This window comes from Saimiri boliviensis, chromosome 19, assembly GCF_048565385.1.
Source record: "Saimiri boliviensis isolate mSaiBol1 chromosome 19, mSaiBol1.pri, whole genome shotgun sequence".
Taxonomy (NCBI): Eukaryota; Metazoa; Chordata; class Mammalia; order Primates; family Cebidae; genus Saimiri; species Saimiri boliviensis.
The window spans coordinates 4,067,915-4,084,666 of record NC_133467.1 but is presented as its reverse complement, the minus strand read 5'-3'; positions in this window follow the sequence as shown (position 1 = coordinate 4,084,666).

The following is a 16,752-nucleotide window of genomic DNA, read 5'->3' as shown; positions in this document are numbered from 1 at the left end:
GAAATCTTCACAGAACTGTCATTTTGTCATATCTAAATGGAATTTCAACACATATGGCTTTTAAAAATATAGTATTGCTTGACTAGAAATATCCTTACACAACAGGAGCCATATTTATTTCAGATAGGAAATGAAAAGAGGGAAAGAGCGTAGATATATATACACACATATATATGTGTGTGTGTGTATATATATATATATCTACATATATTCACACATACATATATATATATATACATATATATATATATATATATATATATATATATATATATATATAAACATATTGCAAGCACTGCTTATGGAAAATCAGCCTGAGCAGTCTGAGAACAATGAAAGTAGTCTGTTAAGAAAAGCCATTGATTCCAATAGCTTCACTACCACAGATATTTCCCCAGTCCAGTTTGGTAATTTTCCAAGGAAACCTTGTTAAACGTATCAGATTATTAAAGACCGCGGACAATTGTTTACCTCTATGGAATGACTGTTAATACAATAAACACATGCACACTGATTTCAGGGTCGGACAATGCAGACGGGAATCTTGGCAAAACATAAATTACAGTCTCAGGATCTGGGTAACTTTGATATGTCAGTCAGCGTTCTTAACTACAAAGAATAGGATTCACTATGACTAGCACAGGGAGAACACAGTGCATTAAAAAGTATTTTTAGACAACACAGATTGGAACGACACAGTTCATTTCTATGTGGAATTTTTTCAATAAAAATTATTCCAACTGTGCCTGCATCTCCTGCCTCCCATTCCACCTTCTCCACCTCATTCACCACTCCCACCCATGAGACAGCAAGACCAACCCTTTCTCATCCTTCTGCTCAGCCTACTCAATGTGAAGACAAAAAGGATAAATCCTTATATAATTCACTTCCACTTAATGAATAGTAAATAGTTTCTCTTCCTTATGATTTTCTCAATATTTTCTTCTCTACAGCTAGCTTTATTATAAGAATATAGTATATATTAATACATATGACATACAAAATATGTTAATTAGCTGTTTATGTTATCAATAAGACTTCTGGTCAACAGGCTTTGGTAGTTAAGTTTGTCAAGAGTCAATAATTTTACACAAAAGTTTTCACAGTACAGGCAATCTTCCCTAACCTCGCTGTGGTTTAAGGGCCAACTGTACCCTCTTGAGATCTGAAGGACAGAGAGAAATCATTAGTGGCCCTAATAAGCACGGACTAGACCCCAGGAATCCCAGTTCTGATGCTCTTAAACATGCATGTTCTCAGTGATAGATTCCATACTCATCAGCTTCCTCATAGTCCTCTCTAAATAAAGCGCCATGTTGGAATACCTCCTAGGAGAAAAATGGGAAGTAGTTCAGCCCCAGTAGCAAGAAAGCCTGGACTAGTGAATCCGGACTTCTACCTTGGGAGGCAAATCTCATAATACGGGAATTTGTTGAAACAAGTGAAAGCATGCTCAAGCAAGGATAGGCAACTGTGAACATTAAAAAATGTCTATTATACTTCTTAGCTCATTTTATATACATTGATTTTGCTTGGTATTACTTGGTAATATGTCTTTAGAACAATATTATCTGGAACCCTCTTATTACCATGGCTAGACAATATTAAATATTCAAAACACAGAGCTTGTTATTAATTTGTAAAAACGTTTGTATTCATGGAAGCTTTAAACATATGTAATATTTAGTTGGTCAAATACTGATATTTCTGTTGATAAAATCATTATAGCCCGATACTTACCCTGATGCCAGTAAAAATATAACTGGCACATATTATTCCAAATATAATTTCACATCCCATAAGGCTTACTTATAGAAATAACATCACTGGCCAAAGAACATTAGTATCATGTTCAAATGTTAGCTTCATAGCATTAAAATCTGTTATTGGCATTCTGAGTTTTTGCAACATCTCAGTGTGCTTGGATATTGTGAATCTTGCCTTGAGAATGGAGGCAATATATCAATGTTCTAAAGGTTCAGCTTTCAGAGAGGAAAAAGCTAAAGGCTAGTTCTTGAGTCGTGATGAATTCCTGAATTAACTCTCACTTTTTGAGACCTATTGGAAAGTTAGATTTCCTTAGGCAGATCCTTCTGCTGTGATTCACATCATTTCCTCAGACGTCCACAATCTACAAGAGAACTTAAATTTTGGACATAGAAAGTAATAAAAACAAAGTTAAAAAATTGTATTCAAATTTATTGTTTTTCATCTCTAATATATATTTCATAGGCTTAAAAGGAAACCTTTGAAATTGCCAGGGACTATTTAAAATAAGTAGCTTCCTAAATAAATGCCCTGTCAGTTTGTATTAGAATTGCTTGACTGATTAAAAAAGGAGACACTAATTAAGTGTTTGCCTGTTAATCTAACTGTTATTTAGAAGTCATTAATGAAAATGGTTTATGGGTTCAAGAGGCATTCTATATTTAAATTAATTCTGTTGCTAAAAGCCAGTCTAGATTTGTACATGTTCAGAACACCCTGGGAAATAAACGACTGAATTAAACAGTCATTGAATGGAGAGGGTATCTTACAAAGTCATGGTTTATATTTGTTTGCTTTCCTTTAATGAAGTTCTATCTAAAGTTATTGGTGTTATTTTTTACAATTAGGCTGAGAAGTCATATTATTATAAAAATTAAAGATGAAATAAAAATGAGAAAAAGTAGTAAGAGCCCATCATTTATTATTCTTGGGGACATTTACACATTAGAGTTCTCTAATTGCAATAAATTGCATTTACTTTGTCTAGAGAGGTTTGAAATACTACAAGAAATTTATTTTATCTTGTAAGACAAAATTATTGTTGTATTCAATTTGTCATTACGAGTTCTTGTGTTTTATAATTCACCTAATGTTCATTTTCCCTTCCAGGATATATATTACATGAGGCCCTAGAATACATCTTGTTTAATCCACAGCTCTAACCATTAAAGCTCAAATCAATGAATTCAGCTCAAAACAATGTATTTTTGGTGGCTACGTGGAGGTAATGTTCGCATTATGAAAAGTTATAGTAAAAATTAGAGGATAAAAGGGTCAAGATTAATAGTAAATGTATTGAAACAGAAAGCCTAGTGGGCTTTCAATGACTAGTATTGATTTTCCTTTAAAAGGAGGAGGGAAGAGGGAGTAAGAAAGGAATCAATCATCTTACAAATGGGCATATTAGTTTGTTCATCTATAAAATGGATTTAGTAATATTTATATCAATGGGTTTTTATAAAGTCTAATGTTTATGAAGTCTAATTTCAATAATGAATAAATGCATGGAGTATGAGCATATACTTATTAAGCAAACAATAAAGATTTTTACCTTGAAAGTTGTGGGATACTCATTGATCATATAACATAAAGAGGTCACTAAGCTCAAACCATACCAACAAAACTAACAGTATTACCATTTTGAGCCACGATTGCCCATCTGATTGATAAATTATTTCACATGGCCTAGCACCTTGTCCTGTTGAGGAGTTTAATGACATGTAGTAATGATTAATTTGTATCATTTTTCATGCATTACAATTTATGAAAAAAGATGATCTCTCACTCTCACACAGACACATACACACACCTCCACACACAGAAACAGACATAATATTAAAAAGTCAGGTGTATTAATTCCTCAGCTTACTTTTACAAAAAATGACCAAAAGCAGATGACCCGTATCTCGGCACTGCTTCCTTTGGTCTTATTAATGCTCAGAAAATACTTTGTGTAAAAACACTATTTTCAGTTAAGACAATAATTTAATCATTGGACTCATTTCTTAACATAAATCCAATGTCAGAGTGGCACATGTTCTCCTAGGGAAAAAGCCAAAGCAAGCATTGCCAATATTTTTATTTTTCTCCAGAGAATGAGTACTCAGTATTGCTTTTGTCTGCACGAAATCCTGGAGTGAATGTGAGGGAATAGGGAAAGTGAAAGTGATGTCATCTGTGAGGCCCCACACTCCCCCCAAGTATAGCCTTGTAATATTCAAAGACAATAAGGGGCAATATCAAAAGACCTGGCTTCTGTATGGAATTTTTTCTTTTAGCAATTGGCCTTTCATGTGAGCTCTTTTTTGGACTGGGCTTAACAGCCATTTGATAGAGTGTATTCTTGCTACAAGGAATTGAGTTATAACTAAATATAACTATGGGCAAGGCATAGTCTCCAGGTGAAAGGAATTTATATACTGGGAGGCACAAAAAAAAGAGACAATATTAAAACACTGTGACAGGTGTTTATAGATAGAGTCATTTACAGGAGGTTGCAAGAGAGTCCCCCTTGGAAGAACCATTCAATTGTCTCTTGAGAGGTAAGCAAAGGCTCACTAGAATTGGTAATGTCTATACTGAAACTTGAAAGAAACGTGGAATAACCCGGTTAAGTGGAGTGTATATGCAGACTTCAAAAGCTGAACGGTTATTATTGCAAAATTACAGGGATATGTGAAAACATGGCATATTTATGGAACTAAAAATAGGAATCTAGGACTATATATAAAGAGGTGATATTTACAAAGCAAATAACTTCTTTCAGTGTTTTGCATTATTTACTCATTTAATACATCAACCTTAGCTGGTAGGTGCAATTATTATCACCATCACATACAACCACTCTCCCATTTTACAGTCAAGTTATCCAGAGCAAAATAGACTATGTAGTCTGTCCATGTCACAGAGCTAAGAAGTGGATGGAGTCTTTATTTAGAACTGGGGAATTTGAATCAGAAATCTGCGCTCTACGGCCCTACCATATATTGCCTAGTTTGCGTAAGATGAAGGATTCTGAAAGACGGCTAGTGAGGAGGGAAAATACAATTTCAATATTGAAAAATATACTCAATCATGTTACAATAATTTGGATTTTATTCCAAAGACAGGACAAGCACAACAAACTGCCGTAAATACAGAAATTCCGTACCTATTGTGCTCAATGTGCACCTTTTGATTTCTAGTATGGAAAACAGATTATAGGAAGATTACACCAAAAGGCAGATACATCAGAAAGCTGCTGAACAGATTCAAGCCAGAGACAATGGCAGCCTTAGCTACAGATAGTGCAATTAATCAAAGAATTAAAAAGAAATCTTGAGCTATTAGAAGACTGAACCTACATCAATTAGTATTTTGGGATTGAAAAAAATAACAGCAAGAAAGACAAAAATGACTTAGGGTTAAGATTTAAGAAATAAACTTTTTTTAATTTAGTGAGATGATAAAAATGAATTTGCATTTAGATATATTACATTAAAAATATCTGAAATTATTAGTTGAAAATACACATAGGTAGTTGGACATGTGGGATATGGAGCTAAAACATGTTATATGGGGCGATTAGAAATGACGTGGTTAATTCATTTGCTCAACAATGACTTACAGAGTACTTACGATGTACAAGAACTATTATCTTGAAAATATAGTATTAAACCTGATAGACAAGGTCATGCTGCCAGAAGAAGAGAGATGAATTCCAAACAGCTAAACAAGTGTGCAATGTAAGTATAGATAATGCTTAATGCTGTAAAGAATACACAACAATGTTACATTATATTGTTGATAGTGACTCAACTCACAGTAGCTTCCTTCAGACTGAACAATGATAGAAGGCATCTCTTCGAAGGAGAGATCTTACTGATAAAAAAAAGGACAGTACAGAGATTAAGGGTGTGCTGAATTTAGAGAACTGTATTCATGGCTCAGCCTTGTAACATGGTTACTATGTGTACTTGCCAAGTTATTTCAGCCTTCTTAGCCTGTTTCCTCAATTATGAAATAGGGATGATAATGCTTATTATTTGCTGAAAAGGGATTAAGTGAATTAGTCCCTGTAAGTCATTTAGTGCAATTCAATCCTATGGAAAATGTTCAAAAATATTGGCAAAAACAATAATTATAAGTAATAATAATTACAGTCCTGTTATTTTACCCAGCTAACCAAGGCAGAAAAATGTTTTTGAGTTTTCTCAACCACTTCTTGGAAGTAGGAATTTGTTTACTATGTTCTATTTATCATCTTTGCAAACGTACAATGGTGTCAGGAAAACTGGCTTAGAGTTTAGAATTAGGAAACAGCAACTATCAGGCTCACCTTTAAAGAACATAAAGGGTCTAAGAGATTTGGGACTGAGAGGCATACTGCACATAAACTAGAATTTCTTATATATAAATCTCCCCTCTATTGTATTTTCTTGTTAAGTAAGCCTGAGTAAACATTTTAATGTGTTATCTAATGACTTAAGCAACAATTAGGTTTGTTATTCATTGTTTATAAAGACCTTTGTGGTCTAGGATAATATGAACTGCTTTCTTATTCAGCAGGATGATAATGACTTTATTTCTTTTAAAGTATTTCATTTAAAAAAGTTATTTACTGCTCTCTACTTATAAACAAAAGCATAAGCGTGGCTTTTATCCAAAGGGAGGAGTAAAAGGATCTTTGATTCTCAAGATATTGCCATGTTTTAAACAGCAGAACAGAAACTGAAAGATGGTTTGTTCACAGTAAGATATTTCAGTCTAACTTCTTTCTGTAGTTGAGTGTGTCTATATGTATATGTGTATTTGAATGGTACATGTGCATGTTTAATTTCTGTTCAAAATCTCTGTCATTTTTCAGCAAATAAAATATACCAAGCAAAATATTTAGTCATTTAAATGTTTTCCCCCAAAAGAAAACTTCAATTTATTTTAGCTACAATTATGATCATTTCTATATGTATATAATCCCATAGAAATCAAAGTCACAATGGGGTTCATAAAACATTTTTTTGTTCCATTTAGGAATTTCTCCAATATTATCTCTATGGAATATTTAATTCATTGGCATGTTTCAAACACTTTCATAAAAAGAACCTGCAATTTTTCCCAGAAGATGGTATGTGAAATAAACACAAACGCAAATGTACACACACAAACACTTACATATATATGAGACAAAGAGCAGTAGTAAAAAGTCAAACACGCACAGATGTCTTTAATGCTGTAAGAAATAGAATATTATTAATATCTTTGAAACCCTGAGGGTCTTTTCTTGATCAAATTACTCTCTACCTACTACTCTTTAAAGGTGGCAACTATACTATTTTTTAATTATTTGCATTTCTTTACACTTAAACAGAAATATATTATATACATATTTATGTATTTTTGATTAATATATAAATATAAATTGCTCGGTTTTGCATGTCTATCATTTATTAAAATATATTCTATAAGCTTCTGAAATATGCTTTTTAAAGTAATACATTTATTAGAGTCAACATTCTTAATTTAAATAACTGCAGTTAATTCATTCCCTATTGCTACATACTATTAATACTGCATTGTATGTATATTCATATTACATACCATATGTAAAATACATGTGTATAGATAATTATTTATCTATAAACGTTGATACCAGAGTTTTCTTCTTTGTTTTATTTTGTTGCTATTACAAAGAATGCTGCCAGGTTGGAAAATTACCTAATGTTGGTAAACCTTGTGCCAGCCACTGCAGTCCTAAGATTAAACCACATTAATAAAACTCCATCTAAAGCATTTTTAAGATTCTTATCTTAATCAAACTTAACCTCATGTTGTAAAGACCTGCAGCTAAATTACAATAAACTGTGAAAGTGATTTTAATGTTCTCATAACACAATAGCTAAGGCCCAGACTGGGATTAGATACCTCACTATGCTTAGCCACAGCTTAAATAACTTAATAAGCAAAGTTATTCACCAGAATACTGCAAGCAACAGCTTAAAACTCAAAGGACTTGGCGGTGTCAAGAGATATCTGATTCATGTCTCTTAGCATCTATTATTATAGGTGGAAATTCTAGATCCTAGGGTCTGTGACTCATCCACTTTACTAAACAATCCTTACTTTTTGCAAAATAGTTGTAAAACTTTGCACTGCTTTCAGCAGGGTGCATTTCCATCATTCCACTTCCTTGCAATTCCTTAAGTTTATTCCTGATGGTGCTCTTTTTCTCCTGAGGGTTCCCCCTTTTTTCTGTAAGGTAACAGTGTACATACACACCCACAGACATGTTTCTATGTTACAAAATGTATATAACAAATATGTATTATAAAATATGCATAGTATATTTATATGTTATAAAACAAATATGTATAGATCATTTTTATATAAAAATATGCATTTTGGTGTTTTTCTATTTTTAAGTGGGCATGTTTTAAAAATATTTTTGGCCTGCCAGAGTGTCAAAAATAAATCCACTGGATTTATAATGAAGTAGAGCTTTCCCCATTTTCAGGGACACCCCCTTTCAACCTAATGTCACTTTTTGCTCATTATCTTTTTTCCTCTTTATAAGCAAACTCATGAGCAATACCTTCCTGTCTTCACCTCAAAGCCTTTAGCATTCTCAAATTAGACCTGCTTCACCATCAGTCATCTCAAAAAAACTTACTATGATTATTAATTTTCCTTGATGTCATATTCAATAGACAGGCTCCATTGACACTTTTCTTAAACTTTGGAATTACGTACAGTTATATGGATTATAATGATATTTAGTGTAACTTCCCTTATCAGCTGCTGCTAAATGATTTTCATATGGTTTTTCTTTCTGCATTTTTGGTTATAACTTTTCAGTATCACTTGATGGTTTATTGCCAAGTTATTAAACAGTAGGTTTCTCAGTAGCTCCTGCTGGCCTCCATGACCGCTTTTCAGTAAGCCCACCTATCCACATACTTCAATTTTTCATCCATAAGCTTATGACATGCACATCTATAGTTTCTGATTTTTATATTCATCTGCTTGTTTCCCCAGAGATAAATCAACACATTCACCCAAAATTTACCATGTTCAAAATAACCAAAAATAAACAAACTAACAAAAAAACGCCAGCTCATTCCACTGTCCCTCATCTCAGTATATGGCAGGCGTAACCACCCAGTCACCCAGGCCGCATTCCAGGAGAGCCACCCTTCCGTGTCGACAGCACACCAGTATGTCTTTCTCTGTCCTTCCCTTCTGGTAACTCTCCACAGCTTTCCTGCCTTCACTAATAACTTCCATTTACAGTCCAAGAGAACCATGTCCTCTATCTGCCATCCATTGGGCTTGTCTATTTGAAATTCAGGTTTTCAGTACCAGGATTTGTGACATCACCATTATGTTAGGAGTGGCCTGAGGTAAAGGGCTTAGCGTGCAGGGTCCTCACCAATTGTTTACTAAATGAATCACACCATGGTGAGCACCAGTTCTGTCCTGCCCCAACTCCGTGGCCCTTTCCATTTCTATTCACCCTTGTGCTCTTCCTCAATAACGAAGCTGGGTCCCCTAGTTAATTTTTAGCATAAGCTATACCTTTCCGGTCAAATCTTAATAGCAAAGAGACTAAATCACTATCTCCAAAAATCAGTTTGGCTCACAGCAGGCATTTAGAATGGCATTTATTGTTCTTATTCCTTCTCTTTTTTTCTACCATTTTTACTTCTGCTTGAGTGTGTCTGAAGCAGATTGAATCAAAACTATAATTAAAAATAAAAGTTATGCAACACTCACAGATGCAACTTTATCTTAAGCTGGAAACTCAACTTTTGTTTGGCCTAGTTCAAGAGAAATAGTGGGCAGCGGTCTGAGACTGTGTCTATGAGCCACTTGCAATATTCAACTAAGCTGATGTACCTCAGTTTACTTATCTGATTCACAATTATAAGGGTTACTGTTACTGATGACATTGTTCAGTTTCTTTCTTGTCATTATAAATAGTACATCATAGTGATTAACAGCCCAGACTCTGGAGCCAGACTCCATGGGCTTATGTCACTTAACAGCTGTGAAATCTGGCAAGGTACCTAACCTGGCTGTGCCTTCATTGCATTATCTGTATAATTGGAATTACTAATAATTCTGGCTACTCTTATTTCAGTTTCAATTTTACAATGTAACACACTCAGAACAGTGGCCAGAACAGGGCATGTATCATATGAGTTATTATGATCCACCTCCAGCTGGGCTTTCTCTGTTTTCTTCCTATTTAACGGAATGTATCTATAAATCCCTTACATAGTGGTTTTATTACAATACTCTGAGTTTCTTACATGTTTATTTTTCAAGAGTAATAATTTGAAAATTCATTTCATTTGAAAGTCACTTGTTTCTTAATAACTGTTGTCCACTTGCTACATACTTCATCAAATTGATTCAAAGATACATTAATCATTTTTAGATAGAAAATTTTCCAATTCTGCATTTCCTTTCGTGTCGAAAACTTTAACCTCAAGAAAGGGAATTTTTCATTTTCATCTCTTTGACTTCACTGTGCATTTGAGCCAGCAGATAATTAAATTAGGAGTGTAGATGAAAGTGACTATTTGAGTTTTTCTTTTTTAATTACATTTCAAATTAAAATCCAGGATAGGAAAAGAAACCTATCAAAAAACATGATACTCTGATAAGATTTGTATGATCCTGAAATACTAAATAATTATTGTGGTTCTAACATTATATTTTCCACACCTTATCCTTTCTGTTCCTTTAATAAAATCAGCTATTTTGTTGATATCTTCCAAGATTGAACTCTCATCCAAATTCCATAGATATTCATATTTCATGAATAATCTAACAAGAAATTTTATAACATGCTAGGTCATCCTGGCAAGATGAATATGTATTGTGTGTGTTTTTAGCCTTTCTATAAGCACTTCCACTTTCCCTCCAGGGCAGATATTGCATCTGCTATGTGCACAAGGCCATTTTATTCAATCCATAAGTTTGCTATGTAGTGTCACTTATATTGCAAATAGTATTCGAAGTTTTATTTTTTATTCTATCTGTATGAAAATGTACCGCAGAAAACACTGAATGCACACATTTGTCTTTAATGAATCCATATTACATTTTTAAAGATCATGTTAGATATCTCTTTTAAAGATGAGACATGATTAAAGTATTTTTATATTTACTGTTAATTATTTTAATCATACACACTTTACCAAAAATTGTTCTTCCCTGTTTAGGAAAATCTGTTCTTTGTGCTCAAAATTTTACAGGACGACATGAGAAATGGTAAAGAAATGGATGACTGACAGAGTTCAATTGAGTTTCAGGTGCCACAGTTTTTTCACATATCCAATGTATTGTCTCGCTTTAAGCATAAATCATGTCTACACCTTGTTATTTGTATAAGTGTATCATTTTTGTTAGATTATATACTATTTCCTAAATATTAAAATATAAATTTAAAACTTGATGAACAATTCATTTGCTCTTTAATCCATACTAATAATATAGGTCTTAAAATATTGGTAGATTCAAATTGAACTTGTATTTTCAATATCCCAAGAGTATGAATATTGGAGTTTTTCATAGATTTAAAAATAAATAGGGAATATTACCTCACATTAGCTGCTAGAATTATGCTTCAATTTCTACCTTCTCAAAATTCAACATGCTACTAACTGGCTTAAGTTCAAAATTATTAAAATTCAAAGTTTAATACATATTAAATATTTTTATGGAGACATGCTATGTTAAAATTTATCAAAACATGGCATAAGTGTCTTTTTGAGTAGAACTCTGATCTCAACTTTGTGACACATTTAAGAAGCTTATTTCATAGGTTTAATTCAATTCAACTTAAAAAAACATTTATTTTACTTAAGGTATGCACTATGTTCTTAAGGCATAGAAACTTTGCTTCAGATACTGCATTCAAAAGATACCAAACTCAGTGAAACTGTCATTGTTCCAATTATATAACTGATTACTATACACAGAAATTATTTTTGTAATACTCTTGATGCACCGTCTTACAAATTTAACTTAAAAGGAGCATCTAGTAAGAAAAACATCCAATTAGGCAGAGCTAGCTTACCTTCTGTGATAGTTATATTCAAAAGAACCAAGTACTTAAATAGAAAAAAGATGAGTGATAAAACTAAGCTAAGGCTCTATTTCTTCGAGTATTTTAAAATTCATTTTTATGTGAATTACAATGTGTTGTAAAAAAAAACTATGCAAAACATTTGGTATGTTTGCTTTTTAAAAATATAAACACAAAACCTATTTTTAAAAAATAAAATATGAGACATTAAGCTTTTCACAATATGTCAAAGATAGTGCTCTATCTGAAAAGCAGAGCAGATAAAGTCTATTATTTTCCACTGACCTCCAAGCAGAGCTCTGAACGTTGCGTTTTCATTTATGTGCAAAGTAGGGGCATACAATAGTCACCTTAAAAGTGATGCAACAACAAGGAGAAGTTTAGGACACTGAGAAGGGCAGTGCTCCTATCATGGCAACACTTTGCGAAGGTACACCTCGACTATGCAGGGCAACTATCGTTTGAGAAAACGAACTCCACGAGCAAATTGGCTGTTACTAAATATTTTTTATCTACTTGGGAGTATTTTATAACATTTGCTTTTACCCTTAATTGTTGTAGAAAATGGTATAGAAAATAAACTTCAGTGGTTTCATTTTAAAGCGATTTATAGAATTAAACATTTAGCAATATCAAAAATATTTTTGTAAAGTGCATAACTGCACAATGATGAACGATGGATGTTTTTAAATCTACTTCATTTTACCATCTATTTTGTATCCAACATTTGAAATTCGAGCCCAACGTCATAGAGAAATGTGTCCAACTGAATACCGCTGCTCTTACACAATTATATAGTAAATATAATATGAACATAAAATCTTTATCTTTTAGTATCAATGTGAAAAATTATTATCATCTATCAGTTTGATGAAGAAGATGCTTCATTTGAAACTGCCAAAAACGTCTGTAGCCTACTCCTTCTGCACAGTACCAGAAATATCCACTATTTTAATTGCAGCTTTTTTTACACTGTAGCTATTGGGACATTTGTATTAGAATTATCTGGGGGTATATTAAAATATATTTCCTTAAGCTATATACTGGACCTATTGAGTCAAATTATGTAATGATGGTGCTCTGTCTACATTTTAAAACAGTTTCCTAGATGATATTTTTGTACATGCATGTTTGATTAGCCCTGACTCTTCACTTTGCATTAAAGTATTCAACTGTCATTTGAAAACTCTAACGTTCTTTGGAAGAAATAGGCATCAGTCCATAATTACTTCTCAAATCTGCATGAATTAATGTAACTACTTTTCTTTAGTCTCCTAAATGTATGAATGCCTGGATTAAAAAAAAAAAAAAAAAAAGGTTTGTTAGAGAAGGCAGATACAAAAAGGGAGATTATAAATTGACCTTAACATTTACCTAATTTGTATTTAATTGTCTAAACAAGCTCTGAAAGAATCAGGAACAAATAATTTAGAACACCTCTCTTTACAGAGCCACAGACCAAACACATTCAGATATATCATAAATAAGTAAGTAAATAAATAAGAAGCAAAAGGAGAAATAAACAGTTCTAGGAAAACAAAAGCTGTTTTATTCTGTGTATTAATTCAGCTTTTCCAAAATGCAAGATGTGTTCTACTGACTTGTGGTTTGGGCTTAAAATAAGTAAGAACTGACAACTTTAAGTGATAAATATTTCCCTCTTCAGAAATTGCATTAGAGTGTATCACATTACATATTGTAAAGTAATGTTATTTAAATTCATTTATGTTACCTCCATCATGTAGTTTGAGTTGTATTTACAGAGGAAAATTGGACTATGTTGTGACTGTTAGGCTCAAAGTCAATCACAGCTTTATTTGGTTCTCATCTTGGAAATCCAGGTTTGTAAACATATGCTAGCATACCGAGCAGACTTCACAGCATAATTAGCATATATGGACGTTTTTACATAGAGACTGATTTTTACACTTCCTTCGGATATAGTTTTATTATTTTCATTTGTTTATTAGCAAGCCATTGGATTTTTTTTTCTTTAAAATTTAAAGCTGACTTATTACCCTATAAATATTTTCTGGTTAAATTGAATTTGTAAATGTTCATTACTAAATAAAAATAAGAACACTCTTTCACGTCTATGTTTTAAAAATAAAATTGTCATATATTTGATAGCAGCATTTTGTAGGGACAGTTTTAATAGTCATCAGATTAAGATCTACTGGTCGTTTAATTTGCAAGGCTATTTCTTTTTACTGATAATTACAATCCCGATTTTATCAAAATAGTATTTGTAGACAAAGCCCTCGATCTCATGTAAGCAAAAATAAAGAATCTTTTGTTTCTAGATCATAGCAGGCTACAGAATATAGTGTTCTGAAGTTCAGATTCAGGCCAGAAGTTCCTGTTGCATCTTGGCTCCACCACTTACTGGTCACGGGAAATATTTGGCCCTTGTGTATCTCATCTCAGATTCCTAATCTGTGAAATAGCAATACACTTACCCTTAGGTATATACAATAGTACTACCTCAAAGGGTTATTATTAGTTTTTTAATATTAAAAATATTGTCTGGCACATGGTAATTGTTACCTAGTGTTAAATCAATTGACATATTAGCTTCCAAAAACAGTGAATTTGCTAACACACTATAAACTCAACACAGAAATCTCTCTTAAACAACACTGTGGCTCCAAAGTCAAATATTATTCCTGGCATAGTTGTTTTATGATTGTTGGTTAATACGTACGAAGAAAGTAAGTTTATATTTCAATGGAATTAGTCCCTGTTTCTATACCAAGAGGTACGAGCTCATGGTTGGAAAATTGTCCAGCAAAGACATGATACTTACACAGACACACAAAGCCTAGGTAAAAGTCAGCCGGGCAATGAGCTGCAGAAGAAACAGCCAGGGCAGCACTTGACACATGTATATATGTGCGTATCCACCAAGCATGTACCTGCACATCCATCACTTATATACCTGCATATCCATCACATATATACCTGCGTATCCATCACGCATTTACCTGCATATCCATCACGTTTATACGTGCGTATCCATCACTTATATACCTGCTTATCCATCACATATATACCTGCATAACCATCACGTATATACCTGCATATCCGTCACGTTCATACGTGCGTGTCCACTTATATACCTGTGTATCCATCACGTATTTACCTGCATATCCATCACGTATATACCTGCGTATCCATCAGGTATATGCCTGCGTATTTATCATGTATGTAAGTGCATAATTATTTGCATTAACATGTATAGATTATCACAGCTACAAAGTGGTGTGGCAGGATTATTATAGGATGGATTCCAGCATCTGTGGAAGAAACTCAACTAGAGCACCACCACGAACTAAAAGCTGCTGAAGAAGGATTCTCACTTGAGAGAGAAGGGGGCCAGGGTTTTGTGGAGATTTAGCAAGAAAGTTCAGATGAAACTCAGCTAGGTCTGGGAAAAACCGATTAGAAATAGTTCTAGTAATTACTCTTAAGTATTAGTAGTTGCTGGTGGGGAATTTTAGTAAAAGGAGTTTGGAGGCAGAGTTAGGACCTAAGGTCACGTGGAAGAAGGACAGAGAGGAACGACTGTGGATGAAAAACCAACAGACACGACAAAGCCACAGTGGTGAGTTTCCCATCTTCCAGCATTTCCTGCGTATCTAATTAGGAAGACGGACTACATGAAATCACCCACGGTTCAGTCTACATGCACATTATTTCAACCTTTTCATTCAATTAGCCTTTAGGTTTAAAATTTAAAAACAGAAGTACTAAATTCTTCTTTTTAACTAGGAAAGCAAACATCAGTGACTTTTTAGGAAAGGATGTCATTTATGCCAATCCCCAATTTCTCTAGAGAAAGATTTAAAGACAAAAGAGTAATACTTTCAGGCCCTTCCTACTCTTACGTGTTCCTGTCCTTTGCAAAAAAAAAAAAAAAAAAAAAAAAAGTGATTTCTTTAATTGGTGCCATAGGGAGAAAATACTGAATGAACCCAGCCAAGCTCTTTATTGGCATTCACACTCATAAACTCAATGAGCTTTCCATACCACATTCTGCTCTAGTAAGGGAAGAGGCCTACAATGTGTGCAGCTGCTGAAAATTAAAGTGTGGAAGGAATAATTTTGGCTTTGGATCCAAGATGTGTTTTCCAATCAAGATTTACCAATTACAAGTCAGATACTTGCTCTCTATTTCACACACGTCTCCTGCCCAATTGTTTCAGAACCATAGGGAAGGGATAGATTTTGTTGACTGCCCATTCATTCAGCATTTGAATTTTAAAAAATAAATCCATTTTCAATAAATTATTATGGAGACTAGTGTTCCATGGAAAACACATTAAGAAAATATGACTTAGCAGTCTATGAGGTAATACTACACATATCAGTGCCTTTCTAAATGCTCCATAGAACTTCCATTGCCAATTGAGGATCAGAAACCTGTTAGACTGCATGGCAGGAATCAGAATCAAAAGTCTATGATTTGTGGGAGGCAGTTCAAAATAATAATGTGAGCTTGAATTTTAGAGAATATTAACAGGGTCCAAATTCTGGTTCCTACCCCTGATAGCTGAGAAACTTTACCTTTGAAGTAAATCATGGACAAAATATAGCAATACATATTTTGTGGTGTTGCTACAATATTGCACATAAAAGCAATTCAATAATTTTTATTGAACATGAATTTTAAAATGTAGGCAAGCAAAATGCCTGACAGAGTGGGAGCTGAATCACTAGCAGCTCTAATCATGTTATTATTTTAATTAAAATCATTAAAAATACTGATCAACAAGGCTGGTGGATTGCCATGGGTTCCTTTTTTTGAACACGTTTTGCAATAGTGTACTGGTGATTTTCAGATAAGCATTGCTGTCAAAACCTTGCCAGTCAAGAGCAAGTTGACAGAAATAAAGAGGAGATGATGAATATGT